At 44.7% G+C, this 13,326-nt stretch overlaps 2 protein-coding genes across 4 annotated transcripts in view; one reads left to right on the forward strand and one right to left on the reverse strand.

Moving 5' to 3' along the window:
* LOC120386761 (spermatid perinuclear RNA binding protein) overlaps positions 1-5,576 on the reverse strand; it is an 85,883-nt gene extending 80,307 nt beyond the window's left edge. Inside the window, exon 1 of one of the 2 annotated variants that reach the window (XM_039506506.1) lies at positions 5,449-5,576. The gene's annotated coding sequence lies outside the window, so the exon portion shown is untranslated. Of the gene's footprint in view, positions 1-5,141; positions 5,289-5,448 lie in introns of those variants that run through there. The other variant, XM_039506505.1, reaches the window with a different exon arrangement.
* The window catches only part of CRB2 (crumbs cell polarity complex component 2), a 131,434-nt gene continuing 123,563 nt past the window's right edge, over positions 5,456-13,326 (forward strand). Inside the window, exons 1-2 of one of the 2 annotated variants that reach the window (XM_039506488.1) lie at positions 5,456-5,592; positions 6,953-7,056. The gene's annotated coding sequence lies outside the window, so the exon portion shown is untranslated. Of the gene's footprint in view, positions 5,593-5,957; positions 6,072-6,952; positions 7,057-13,326 lie in introns of those variants that run through there. The other variant, XM_039506489.1, reaches the window with a different exon arrangement.

Here is a 13,326-nt window from a genome sequence, read left to right on the forward strand (position 1 = left end):
TGATTTGAACTAATTTTAGAGACAATTTTGAGAAACACTATCAGGGGCTTTTCTATAATCTATGTATTAAATCCCTCACTGCATCCACCAAATGCCTACGAATTCTTACTGAAACACCTCCAGTGCAGGCAACGGGACTATTTGCATGAAGTTACACCTCTACCCAGATATAACACAACCCAATATAACACAAATTTGGATATAATGCAATGCTCGGAGGGGGGGGGGGGGGAGAGGGGGGAGGGCTGTGCACTCCAGCGGATCAAAGCAAGTTCGATATAATGTGGTTTCACCTATAACCCAGTAAGATATTTTGGCTCCCGAGGACAACGTTATATCGGGGTAGAGGTGTTTAGCATGAGCAAGTTTTGCAGGACTGAGTCCTAATTCTGTAATTCTATCCAGAGCCAACAAGTTTATCTCCAGACATCTATTTATAAATCCGCTACTGCTAGTTGTTCATTTTCCCTCAGTATTTGCTCTGTTACTTTAAAGGTGAATAGGAGTTAACGTAAAGGCTGGTAACTACCAGGATCTCTCCCTTTCCCTTTTTCAAAGATCAGTACTGCATTTGCTCTTCTCCAGTCTTTATACATTTTTAGTAACGTATCAGTGGTACAGTAAGTTTGCTAATTCCCTTAATAAGCATCACTATACCTTACCCACAGCTTTTTTCATAAATCCCTCCTCACTGCCTAAGTTTTCCTTAGTTTTCTTGTTGAAGACAGATTTTAAATAGAGTACCACAGCCAGTTTTGAGCCATTCATTTAACCCCCTTCATTCACAAGGGACCCTACTTTCTCTCCTTTTCATGTTAAGGCACTGGATGGTTTGTTGATTTTGGCGGGGGGGGGCAGGGGTGCGAGAGCATGGATTGTGCTGCACGTACAATCTCCCCTACACAAGCTGTCCCAGACGCAGCATAAAGAAGAGCACCACTCACAACCACCTGCCCGAAGCTGGGCCCACGGTCAGAACACAACAGACAGGGAGAATATCCACCACAGTGAAGACATGGCTGTGCTAAACATCTTAACAGATGCCTTGCTGAGCATGCTCACAAGTGACATTTCACTTGCTTATAACTAGTTAACCAAACAGGGCATTGCCCCTCCTCCAGTCATGAACACGCTCTTCTAAGAGCTCCATTTACATGCCAAGTCTCAAAGTTCAGCTGCTACCAAAGCAACATGGAAAAAAGTGTGGCTTTTATTTTATTATTATTCTGCAATGAGGTTTTCAGACTTGCACAGCACAACATGGCTGAACAAGCTTCCCTCAAACTCCCAAAAAGGATTCCCCTTTCAGTCGAGAGCAAGCGTACAAAATCTCAGTCCTGCAGGAGACCTCTGCAGAATTTTAGGAATGAGGGGTTTTGAACCGAAACAGTTTAGCAGCCTTAACTGGCTCAAGGCCTGCTTTGCCTAGAATTTACTTTCAAACCCCTGTGTATAACCAGAACTTCCTCTTTCAAATGGGTCCTCAAAGCTCAACCTCTTCATTGAAGCTCACACCCACCTGAGCCACACCAGTGAAACTGCTGTTCCCTGCTCTTTATTTAAAAATGGCATTCCAAGACAGAGCCTTCCTTTAGGTCTCCCTGTAATTATGTATGTGCATTTAGAGAATATGCTCCCTGTGTTTTTCTTGTACAGTGACAATCACATTACCAGTATTTTAATAATAAAGATCATTACAGTACCTCCAAGTAGGTGCATGTACAGTAGTATACAAAAAAAGGGGGGTGAGAAAATTAGTAATGAAAACAAAAACAATTATACCAAGGATGCTAAGACAGCACCACACACTACACTAAGAGTGGCAAGATTGTTAGGAGCGGACAACTGAACGCACCAAAATCTTGCCAGTGCCAATCACAACCGGCACGATCTCTCCCCCACTCCCGCCACACCAGAATGGAGTAAAAGCAAGAGGCTGGAAAGTTCCAGACAGAAATAGTGATGACATTGCCTAGAACTTTCAGAGGCGAGTCCAACTTCCTAAAAACCACCAAGAAATCGGTGGGAGCTAGAAATGGCTCAGACAGGCTGTCATGTATTTCCTATTTCTCCGCACTGGCAACCAGCCACAAGGTCCCATCACTTACAGTCAGTCTTTGACTGCATACAAGGCCTGGAGCCTTTTCAATGCTTGCAAAGGCCCTTTGCTTTTCAGAGATCAGATTGTAGCATCACCCACACAAGGTATTATTGTAATGTCCGAATAAGATCTATGTAGAGATACTAACGCTTCCCCCTCCACCCTACAAAAAAGCAATTCCAAGTTTTTTAAGGCTCTTCTTCCCAAGACACACAACTAGCCAGCTTCTTCACACCCTTCTTCCACTCTCTTCTCAATAGATACTAGACCTCATGCCTCCACCATCACTTCCTTTGGGTCCTTCTTAAAGTGTCATCACTATTAGCTTAAAAAAAAATCACTTCACTAACAATCATTTATTTACCAACGTTACAAGGACCTTACATTATTCAGTACTTTTACAAATGCTATGTGGGTCACTATTTGTGTTTTGCTTACTTTTTGCATTTTACTCAGTTTGGACAATGAATTAAAAAAAAATCAATTAAATCTGTTTCACTTTCACTCTTTAACTGCACAAGATTTCACTCTTTAATTGAGCAACGATTAGAATCTTGCGCGATCACAGCTGTTTTCATTGGGATTATTTTTTAATTGTGTAAACATTTTTATTGGTTTGGGGACTTAAAATAGCTTGTTTTAACAAAATGTAAACGATGAGTCAAATTTAAGCTAACAGTGTTGCTTCAAATATATACTTCTTCCAAGAGACCAAGGAATCCCCCTGGTCTCTATCCCCGCACTGTTACAGACAATTTAAATACATATGGAACTAACCAGACATGCATGAAACTTCATGTAGATTTTTCTTACATGATACCCTGTAGCCTTACCTGGTCTATCTATATTGTAAGCTCTTTGGAGTAACACCATTTTTTCTTAACGTCCATAGCGCACTTTCAATGCTACGTAAATAAATAATCAGACATGCTAGTGGATAACGTAATTTCTGATTTTATTGCAAATTCAAGTTTTGCTCTAGTCAGCATCCCTCCACTGATTCCCTAGCTATCTTTCATTGCAGTTCCCCCATCTCCACTGAAATCGGTGGGTTAATGATTAATACCCAGTACAGACCAAATCCAGAAAGAAAAGAGATGCAAAACTATCACAGGAATCAAAGGCACCTAGACACAGCACAGAGCGTTCACAAGTCACAGGAAGCGTGAACATTTCATTTTTAAAAATAAGGTAGGCTAGCAGACAATACAATGCACCACACCAACTAAGCAGTAGCAAAGTTCTGATCACAAGCCCTTAATTCTGTCAACCAAGAATATATATAAGAATGGCCATACTAGGTCAGACCAAAGGTCCATCTAGCCCAGTATCCTGTCTTCTGACAGTAGCCAATGCCAGGTACCCCAGAGGGAATTAACAAAACAGGTAATTTTATGACAATTTCTCCCTGTTTTAAAGTACCACGCTTCCACATAAAGGAGCTCCCTTGTCTCTCTGGGCTGAAAGGTCCTTTTATTATTCTCTACAGAGGCAATATTGCAGCTAAACATATTCACCTCCATGCCCAACAGACCAACCCAAGTGACACTAGGCACAAACTGAGAATGACACTTTCATAATGGCCTAACCACTAGCTAACATTCCTGCTCAGGCCAAGTGCACACCTGCTCCGTGCACAAAGCAGGGCAGGGAGATTTAGCACCAGGACAGCTTCCTGTGCCTAGACACCTGTACTAGAACCCTAAGGGAGAGAGTTTTCACAACCAGCCGTGCAAAGTCAGGTGCACAATGAACCCCCCCCCAAACAAAAATCCCAAATGACACCACAAAAAAATGAAGAAACCGATTAGAAAAAAATCACTTTGCCAATCATGTGCTGCCCCAGCAGCGCCAGCCCCCCATTCGCTGTCTGCATCGGCAACCTCCCTGATGCCCCCAGTGGCTGTCCCCATGCAAGAACATCCCCTTGTTCACAGTCCCAGAAAGGGCCCCTGTATGCATCCACACTGTGCCTTAAAGAGTAGCGCCCCAACCCGTGCACCGCACCCCCCCGATTCGCACACTCCCAGCTCCCCAACCTCCATCCCTGTCTCCAGCTTCTCCACACCCCCTGCACACAGCATCCAGCAGCCCCCGGTGGGCGCTGTCTATGAACCCAGCCCGCCTGCAGCCCCCAGGTTCTCACAGACCCATGCATCATGCCCCTATTTTCTCCACCCCCTTCCGCTGAGCCCCATCCCACCTACCGGTGCACCCTGCCGGCGTGTCCCCATATGCACCCCGCCCCCATTGCCCCCACGCACCTCCCCGCCGCCCGGGCACCGCCCCCATTGCCCCACACCCGCCTCCCGCCGCCCGGGCACCCCGCCCCCATTGCCCCACACGCGCCTCCCCGCCGCCCGGGCACCCCGCCCCCATTGCCCCACACGCGCCTCCCCGCCGCCCGTGCACCCCGCCCCCACTGCCCCACACGCACCTCCCCGCCGCCCGTGCACAACGCCCCATTGCCCCACACCCACCTCCCCCCGCCGCCCGTGCACCCCGCCTCCCATTGCCCCACACGCACCTCCCCCCGCCCGTGCACCCCGCCTCTCATTGCCCCACACCCACCTCCCCGCCGCCCGTGCACCCTGCCCCCATTGCCCCACGCACCTCCCCGCCGCCCGTGCACCCCGCCCCCATTGCCCCACACGCACCTCCCCGCCGCCCGTGCACCCCGCCCCCATTGCCCCATACCCACCTCCCCGCCGCCCGTGCACCCTGCCCCCATTGGCCCCACACGCGCCTCCCCGCCGCCCGTGCACCCTGCCCCCATTGCCCCACACGCGCCTCCCCGCCGCCCGTGCACCCCGCCCCCATTGCCCCACACGCGCCTCCCCGCCGCCCGTGCACCCCGCCCCATGCACCGCCCCATCCCCATCCGTGCACCTCCCCTCCCCATACCCCACGCACCTCCCCCTACCAGTGCCGTGTCCTGCCCTTGCCCGCTGCTCGCAGTGGGAGGGGCGGCGGCCGGTCCCCGGTCCCCGCCCCCCAGGGGTGTCTCCGATGGAGGCCCCCGGCCCCGACGCCCCCTTACCCCGATCTCTGCCGCCGCCAGTGCAGCCCCCGGCCCGGTCCCGGCTCCGTCCCCCAGTCCAGCGCCTCCGGCTCCGCAGCAGCGAGCGGGGCTCCGGCACGTGACAACGCCCCGCGCCCCCATAGGCTGGAGCTGCCGGGCAACGCGAGCCCGCCCCCTCTCTGCACCTGAGAGAGCGCCTTACGCCAACCACGTAGGGATGCCAGCCCCACAACGCAAACTACTTAACAGCCGCCTCCTCGCCAGGCGAATGCCGCCTTGAAAAGTTGTCGTAAAGTCCTCTAGCTCCGAGAAGCAGGTGCCTTACCTGAGACCATCGCTCCTTGCGTGAACGGCGTAACCTCGCCTGCCCCCTGAGGATTTACGGAGATTCCGTAATTCTGCCGGTTAGGGAAGGCCGAGGCCGCACCTGAGACTGTTCCTTACGTAAAATCCGTATCTTCTCAAAGAGGTCAGTGTCTCTTACGGACTTTCCGTAAGGCTCCCGGCATTGGTGCCGCACCTGAGGGTGCTTTTCTTATGCAAGCTCGCTAGCCGCCGCTAGCGTAGGTGATGCTGTGGTGCTTGCGCAACTTTCGTACCAGAGTTGGTGGAATCCCCTCCGCCCTTCCCTTGTGGGTGGGGAGGGAGTCAGGGGCTGAGGTGAGGGGCAGGTGTGCTGGGGTGGGGGAAGCTAAGGGCGGCGGGTGGGGGACAGGTGTGGAGGTAGGTGGGAGCAGGGGGTTCTTCATCCTCCCCTCAGTCGCAGGGAGCTGCTACCACTCCCCTTCCCCAGCAGGAGGCAGAGCAAGCCCCCTTCACCTCCCCCCGAGGCATTATTGTCACCAAGTGAGCAAAAAACATGAGCCTGGCTTTAAAAAAGTACAAAATTCAACAACAAACAACTATAAACGTTGGATTCTTCTCATTTGCTTTCTGTTTCCTGAGCAGGTAAGGGGCATATTTTCCAGCTTTTCCTCACAAACACAAGGGTTAATTATCAGAGGGGTAGCTGTGTTAGTCTGGATCTGTACAAGCAGCAAAGAGTCCTGTGGCACCTTATAGACTAACAGAAGTATTAGAGCATGAGCTTTCGTGGGTGAATACCCACTTCATCAGATGCATCTGCATCTTGCATCTGACGAAGTGGGTATTCACCCATGAAAGCTCATGCTCCAATACGTCTGTTGGTCTATAAGGTGCCACAGGACTCTTTGCTGCTTTTACAAGGATTAATGACCTTCTGTCTCCCTTAATTAAAGCTGAGATTCATCCATAATCACTTGACTGCTAGAGCTGCAACTTTAAGGGAAAAAACCCAAATCACCAGACTCACGGTAAACACGGGAACCTAACCAATACAAAGTCACACTATTGTGCACCAGGCCCATCAAGCAGTTGTCTGTGTACAAGCAATATTTTATAGACCGTTACATTTAAACATAGAGAGGTGAAGGGGCTTATCCAAAGCCACACAGTGAGTCAGTGGCGGAGTGAAAAATAAAACTCCCATCCCTCTGCTCCAATAACATGCTGCCTTTCTATGATTTATACCCAATAGATAAATCAATATCAAGTAAGAAAAGTATATAGATTCAGGAGAGAGGCAACACTTCCAGATAAATCCTTCAGCAATTACTCATACACAGATTTCTAGATCAGGTCGTCTCTAGGCTGTATTTACCCTCATAAGGCATTATAAGACTTTAGCATTCATTGATCTCCAGTTCTTTCATTGGAATTCAAGACAAACCCTAGCATTCTCTTATTCAAGTCAACCTCTAGCTTTCCTGTAATAGTTCTTCCTAACCCAGGTCATCTGTCCATTCTAGAACTTCAGGTACAGAATGAACACTTGGGAGTTACCATGATCACTTCAGATGTAGAGCATCTCAATCAAATAACACTGATGTGTCCTTGAAGCTCTGCAAAAACTGTAAGTGTGGGTTATTTTGGGTGCCTGTTTGATGGAAACCTTAGGTTTTTGCTTCAGTGGGATTACCATAGGTTTACCCATAAAACATGGGGCAACCTTAACCAATATTTTCAAATGAGTGCCTAAAGTTAAGTTCATAAACCTGTAATTTGGTACCTAAGTAAGATTTTTCTGAAGATGTAGGAACATCAGTAAGTGGAAATTGACAGCACCAACTTTCAGGTGCTTACGTGTCTACACACCCAATTTTCAAGATGTTAGCCCATGGTAATAAACTATACTTGGTAAAAATTAAAGGTGACCACTTCTGGGATGGAAGGCATGAATAGCCAGTCTGCACAGCATACCACACCACATGGGATGAGGAGATATTTGACTGAGAAGGACAATGTTTTACAGTAGATACGTGGAGCCCTTGGGCCCTAATCCTGAAAATATTTACAGGTGTGATTAATTTTATGCATTGTGAACAGTGGAAATAGTCACAGTGTGTAAAGTTAACCATGGGTATAAGTCTTTGCAGAAGTGGGATCTAAACCATCACCCAAGCTTTATAGTTGGTTATACCTTTATAAGTCACCTCACGTTTCTGCCGTGTAAACTGGGGACAACATTAGAATATGTGTGGCTTAGAAGAAAAGTAATTACAAGAAATCTTTACCATTGCTTTAAAGTCTGGAGTGAAGATTTTCAAAGCAGTGAAAAATGTCTGGCTAAAGTCCCTGTATTGCTTTAAAAAATTCAGCCTCTGACTTTTCTAATTCTGTTTTGAGAAGGTACAAGAAAATTGTTGCTAGAAAATCAAGGACTGGTCCAAGGACTTGGTGTGAAGAGAGGATATTTTATTTGAAATTGATGATTGCAGATGAAGACGCAGCAGAAACTGAGACCAGGGAAAGGATATTGGAGGAGATAATGGAATGGAAGGGACAGCAAAAGGAGGGTGGAGTGATTGCACAGAGGAGCAAAAAATATAGCAAAGAAAGAAAAATCTGCAGGAGACCGTCAATGTGTTTTAGAAAGTGGAGCTTTCACAGAGGTCGGAAAGAGAGATTTTCAGCTAGGGTCTGAATTATATGTTTTTGAAATCTCACATTTTTCTGTTGAGTTGCTCTCCCTTGGGCTAGAGCTTTGCCAAGGGCAAAAGCATTGAGGAGAGGGGATTGATGGATTATTTTAGAATACAGGGGATTGCAAGAGCTTTGGTGCTGCAGTACAAGGTTATAAATGTAACAAGGGAAAGAACATCTGAGCTCTGAAAGAAGCCATTTAACATCTTTCTTTAGGGATCTGTGGGGGAAAAGGAAGAAAGTTGCATTTACAGGTATAAAGACATTTCAGTGGTGAGGATCTGAGTTACACTGCAAGGAGTATTGTCATTAATGAGGGGCTATCATCTTGATACATGTTGAAAGATATAAAATTAACTATTTTATTGAGGTTGTGTAGTAGCATAATAGAGATTTTCTTGTATATGGGTGGCTATACTGGAAGCCATATGCATGCATCTCTGGGCAGAATTTATCCCCAGAGTATCTCATAGGTAGGGCCTGAACCTGATTTCCTTGTGCACTCAAAAATCAGGGAATTGTGGGTGCTCAATGATAATACTTCTATAATGCTTTCCATGTTCAAAGCACTGTACAGACAATTAATCCTCCCAACACACTGGTGAGGTAAGTATTATTATTCCCATTGTACAGATGGTGAAACTGAGACAGAAAGGTGAAATGATTTGCCAAAGGCCATACCCAGAATAAGTAGCATAGCTAAGGATAGGCTCTCAACTCTGTGCTCATAACACCAGACCTCACTGTATACAAGGATGGGACATAGGTAATATGGACAGAATAAGAACTGTGATGTCCTTGGAGTAACTGAAATTTCACTAAATAAAGTCTGTACCCCTGGCACGGACACAACCAAATCTGAAGTGTAGGTATTACCTCTGAAGAAATAGAGTATATGAATTTAGTTTTGAACTTGGATTTGAATTGAAAAGGATAATGGACTTCCAAAATAGATATGTTTAGGGAAACGTAAACATTCTAAAGGGGGAAGGGGAATCCAATTAACTTTTTCTGAGTATGCTGTTGTGCCTTGTTCTATCTGTTTCTATCTCTTGGATTGTCAAATCCTCAAGGAAGGGACTGTCTGATTTTTAAATTACTTAGGTTTTGTACTGCAACAAGTATGTAATTGGAATCTAACCAATTATAACTAAGAGTAACACACAAATCTAAGATGCTAATGCAGGGAGAGAGGATCAAAGAAATAGTCTCAGGAGATTTTGGATGCGTACACAGATGTATTCTGAACAAGTGTATGTGTCTGTCTGAAGTAAAAGCAACACAGGAAGATTTCACGACATGTTTTTTTAGGAGTAACCAAGTGCAAAGAATATTTTAGAAGTCCTAGGAAATGAGGCAGATATCGTAAACAAAAACAACATTAATGAACACATCTAGTGACCATATCAGATTTGAAGTTATCCTTGGAACATGTTTAAAAGTAGTGGTTCAGAAGTGGTAATTAAACACACACACGCTCATTCACACAAAAGTTAACATTAAATGGAAATTTAAATAAGTTGATTGGAACCAACTGCTACCTGGGGTGTATGCAGAGGGGAACAATTCGAAATGGGGCCTTTTCAGGAAGATTATAAAGCCCGTGCCTAACTTTAAGCATGTGAGTAGTCCAGTAGACCTCACAAGGACCAGGAAATAACAGAAAGATAGAGGAACGGAAAAAGGGCTTTGTTACATGCCATCTTGCTAAATTCATGCTCCCAATTTAGGAAAATACGTAAGCATCTGCCTAACTTTAAGCATATGAATAGTCCCACTGACATTCCATAAATTTAAATCAGACTACTCGTATGGTTAAAGTAAGGCACGTGCTTAAATACCTTCCTGAACTGGAGCCTGGAATTAGAAAGATGGTAAGCCAAGTGGTCATATGCAAATACAAATATCTTGGAAGAATATTTCAGTAAGGCATGACAAATCTACCTGTCTTTAATGACACAATCAACAAAAAGTTGGTTGCAATAACAACACACTAGAAAATAATTTCTGAGGCAACTTTTCCAACTTATTACTCTTTTAAGTTATAGAAAAGTAGAACAAGATAAGTTTGGAGAAAGAAGTCACTAAGAAACCAAAGGGGAGGATGAAAGCAAATGGGGACAGAAAAAGAATGTAGACACTACGTGAGTCAGATGTCTCCAGGCTTTATATAGAAAAGCCCCACAGAGAGCAGAAGGTGAAAAGTCACTAACTACAAGATTTGAAATAAAGAGAGCAGGAGAATAAGTGGAGGGTGGATGAAAGCTGCATTCAGAAAGAGAGAATATTTAAAAAAAACAATCAGATGGACGGTCACCCCACAGAGTAGTAGAAACCAAAGGGACTGAAAATACAATTGCAAAATTATACTTAACAAAAAAAAGAAGAAGAAGAAAAGGTGGGGGAGAAGGAAAAATATAGAAGGAAACATTTTATCATTGGGGTCACTGGGGAAGAGGAAACAGTGAGGATTCAGCAAATAAAGTTGGATTGAACTTTCTCTTCATATCAGTAGCTGTGTTCTTTCTAGACGGCATAGAAAGAGGAGTCACAAACCATAGAAAATGCAGAAGAGATGGAAGGGTTTTGAAATATCCACTACTTATGTTTACAACATTGCCCCACTAGAGCACTGCTTGTGTATCATAGAAGTCACTGTATATAACTCCTTTTACGGTCATACTGTTTTGTTGGGGCACATTTTCAAGCGATCATTCCTGAGAAATTAGATAACTTTCTATTAACAAATCTCAATTAGTCAACAAACTCACAAGTGCCACTAACTGTGGGGAATCTATCCCCATCCACTTATATTTTCTACAAGGACTTGTCATGCTGGATGAAATGTCCTGTGAATGGATACTTCTCAAAGTCTGAAGTGCACTGCTTTTGACCATTTAGAATATTGCTTATTATTATCACTTTTCTAAAGATGGACAAACGAAGGCCTGGTCTACTCCTTAAATTTAGGTGGAGGTAGTAAAAATTCACATTGGGAGTTAGGTTGGCATAGCTATGTTGCTAAGGGGTGTGGATTTTTCATACCCCTGAGAGACAACTCCATCAACCTAATTTTTTTTCTGGCATGATGTGATCAGCTGAAGTGCTCTTGCACAAGTCCCTAGTTTTGAGGGTCATGAGTGCTCGTGGAAGGGTGTTTTCAACACAGAGAAGCTGTAAATCTGGACTTCAGATTCCCAGGTGCTTGACCAGTCTGAACTTCAGGGCTTGGTACTAAACACACTGGTTCACTCCGAATTTTTGCTTGAGTGGGTGATTGTCAGGTTAGTTTGTTCATAGTTTATTATTTATATAACACCAAAAAGTGTACAACCCTGGGTGCTCTACAGAATAAGTGCAAAGACAACATGTTGAAGTTATAAGCCATTCTCCCTTCCATCCCAAAAAAGCAATCTGGATTTAGCATGGAAAGTCTAAGACACCCTAGCTACAGCAGTGCTGCCAGGCTTGTCTTTGTTATAACCTAGTTTCATCCCACTCTACCACCTGTTTGCCACTATCAAAAATAAATGTGGTGTGCTCAGCAACTAGGGGAGAAATGTTGTGCTGAATATTTGCTTAATCAGATACCTGATTTTTTCCCAGGCCTGTGTATCTTAAGGATTCTTCTTCTCCTCTTCTATTTTGGAACTAGATTTTTTAAAAATATGAATATTCTATTGTGTGCCATGCTTGTTCATAGAAGGGCAGCATCATGACTCTGGGGTACATACACTGCTGTAAAAAATGATTGCAGAGGACTCTGTTAATGGAGATGCCGTGTATTATTAGCCATCATTCCCCCAAAGACTGATGATACTGATTCTTGTTAGTACTCTTCAGTCTCTCTTGGCTCAAGTCAACAGATACTATTAATGAAAAGCCCAGAGTTCACTCACAAGATATTAGCAAGCATTACCCATGTCCTGTTGGTGAACATGCCAAGCCATCTCTCTGCATACCAGCTTTGTCAGTCCCCATCCACATCTGTCAAGGTGCTCTTACAAATCTGCATAGTAACATGAAACAAGGAAGGGTTTCCACAGCTGAAAGAGTTGAAAACTGAAGACACTATCAAACTATTAACATTCAATGAGAATCTAATTGAAATTAATAGTAAGGACAGGATGCTGATGGGCCACCTGGCATTTCTAAATCCTTAACGTCCCTAAGTTTTAATTTGGAAAAACAGAGCCCTGATGTACAGCAGGCCTTTACTGTTCCTCTCTTCTTGTTGAGGGAAGCTTCTAGAGTTTTCTCTTCACCTATGGCACCCTAGCAGGACTTAGGACGTTAATGTTAGGAGTTGTAGGGCATCTGTACTACTCAGCCTGTCTGTGCAGAGAAAAGCAATAGCAAGAAGATTGTGCATTGGCATATAGATCTGGTGAGCCTCAGGCTGCAGGTTCCGCCACAGTGTTTTGTAGGTACTTGCTTTAGGCATTTAGGATTCTCATAATTGAGTAATGGTATTAAGCTTCTCATGACCGACCCCTGGTCCACAACTCCCTTTTACCCATTTGAATACTTTTCTAAACAGGGCAGGGGAGAATAGTACTTTATCGCTCTACTGTAAATGTCCAGAAAAGGGCTGGACTGTATGGATAAGCATTTGGATTGTTTATGAGCACTGTCTTGAGCCTCTGTAAGTGTATTAAATTGTAATGCACAATTTTCAGTAAATGGTTTGATTGTTTTAATTATGGAAACCCTAAATAATTTACATTTGTGGACAGCAGTCAACCGATTTATCTTGATAGTGGTGTAAATAAACATGGTCAGTGTTTACTGAACTAACAAGAGAAGAGAGATAATGAATTAAACCGGAAACCTGGCCATCCTTTGTATCATGTGGACAGGACACAATGTATGTAAATATGGGGAGGCTTGTGCATATGGCAAGTAGGCAAATACCTTTAGGAATATTTGTGTCCTTATTAAAGGACAGATTGTATAGTCAAGGGGCTATTTTTCCGAGGAGGGATGCAAGTAGGGCAGAGAAGGAAAGAGTGGAGAAGAGAGAGTGTGTGGGTGGGTGGGTGGAGGGGGGTCATCAGGGTCCCACAGTGAAGTGGTCCACTAGCCTTTCTCCTCTGCTTTGAAGTTTAGGGTTGAAATGCTGTCATCATTCCAAAGGGAAAACAACTTGGGTGGTCTCTTTATTGCTAACTTATGGCATAACTTAACAGGACTGGGCCTC

This window comes from Mauremys reevesii, linkage group 19 (assembly GCF_016161935.1).
Source record: "Mauremys reevesii isolate NIE-2019 linkage group 19, ASM1616193v1, whole genome shotgun sequence".
Lineage (NCBI taxonomy): Eukaryota > Metazoa > Chordata > Testudines > Geoemydidae > Mauremys > Mauremys reevesii.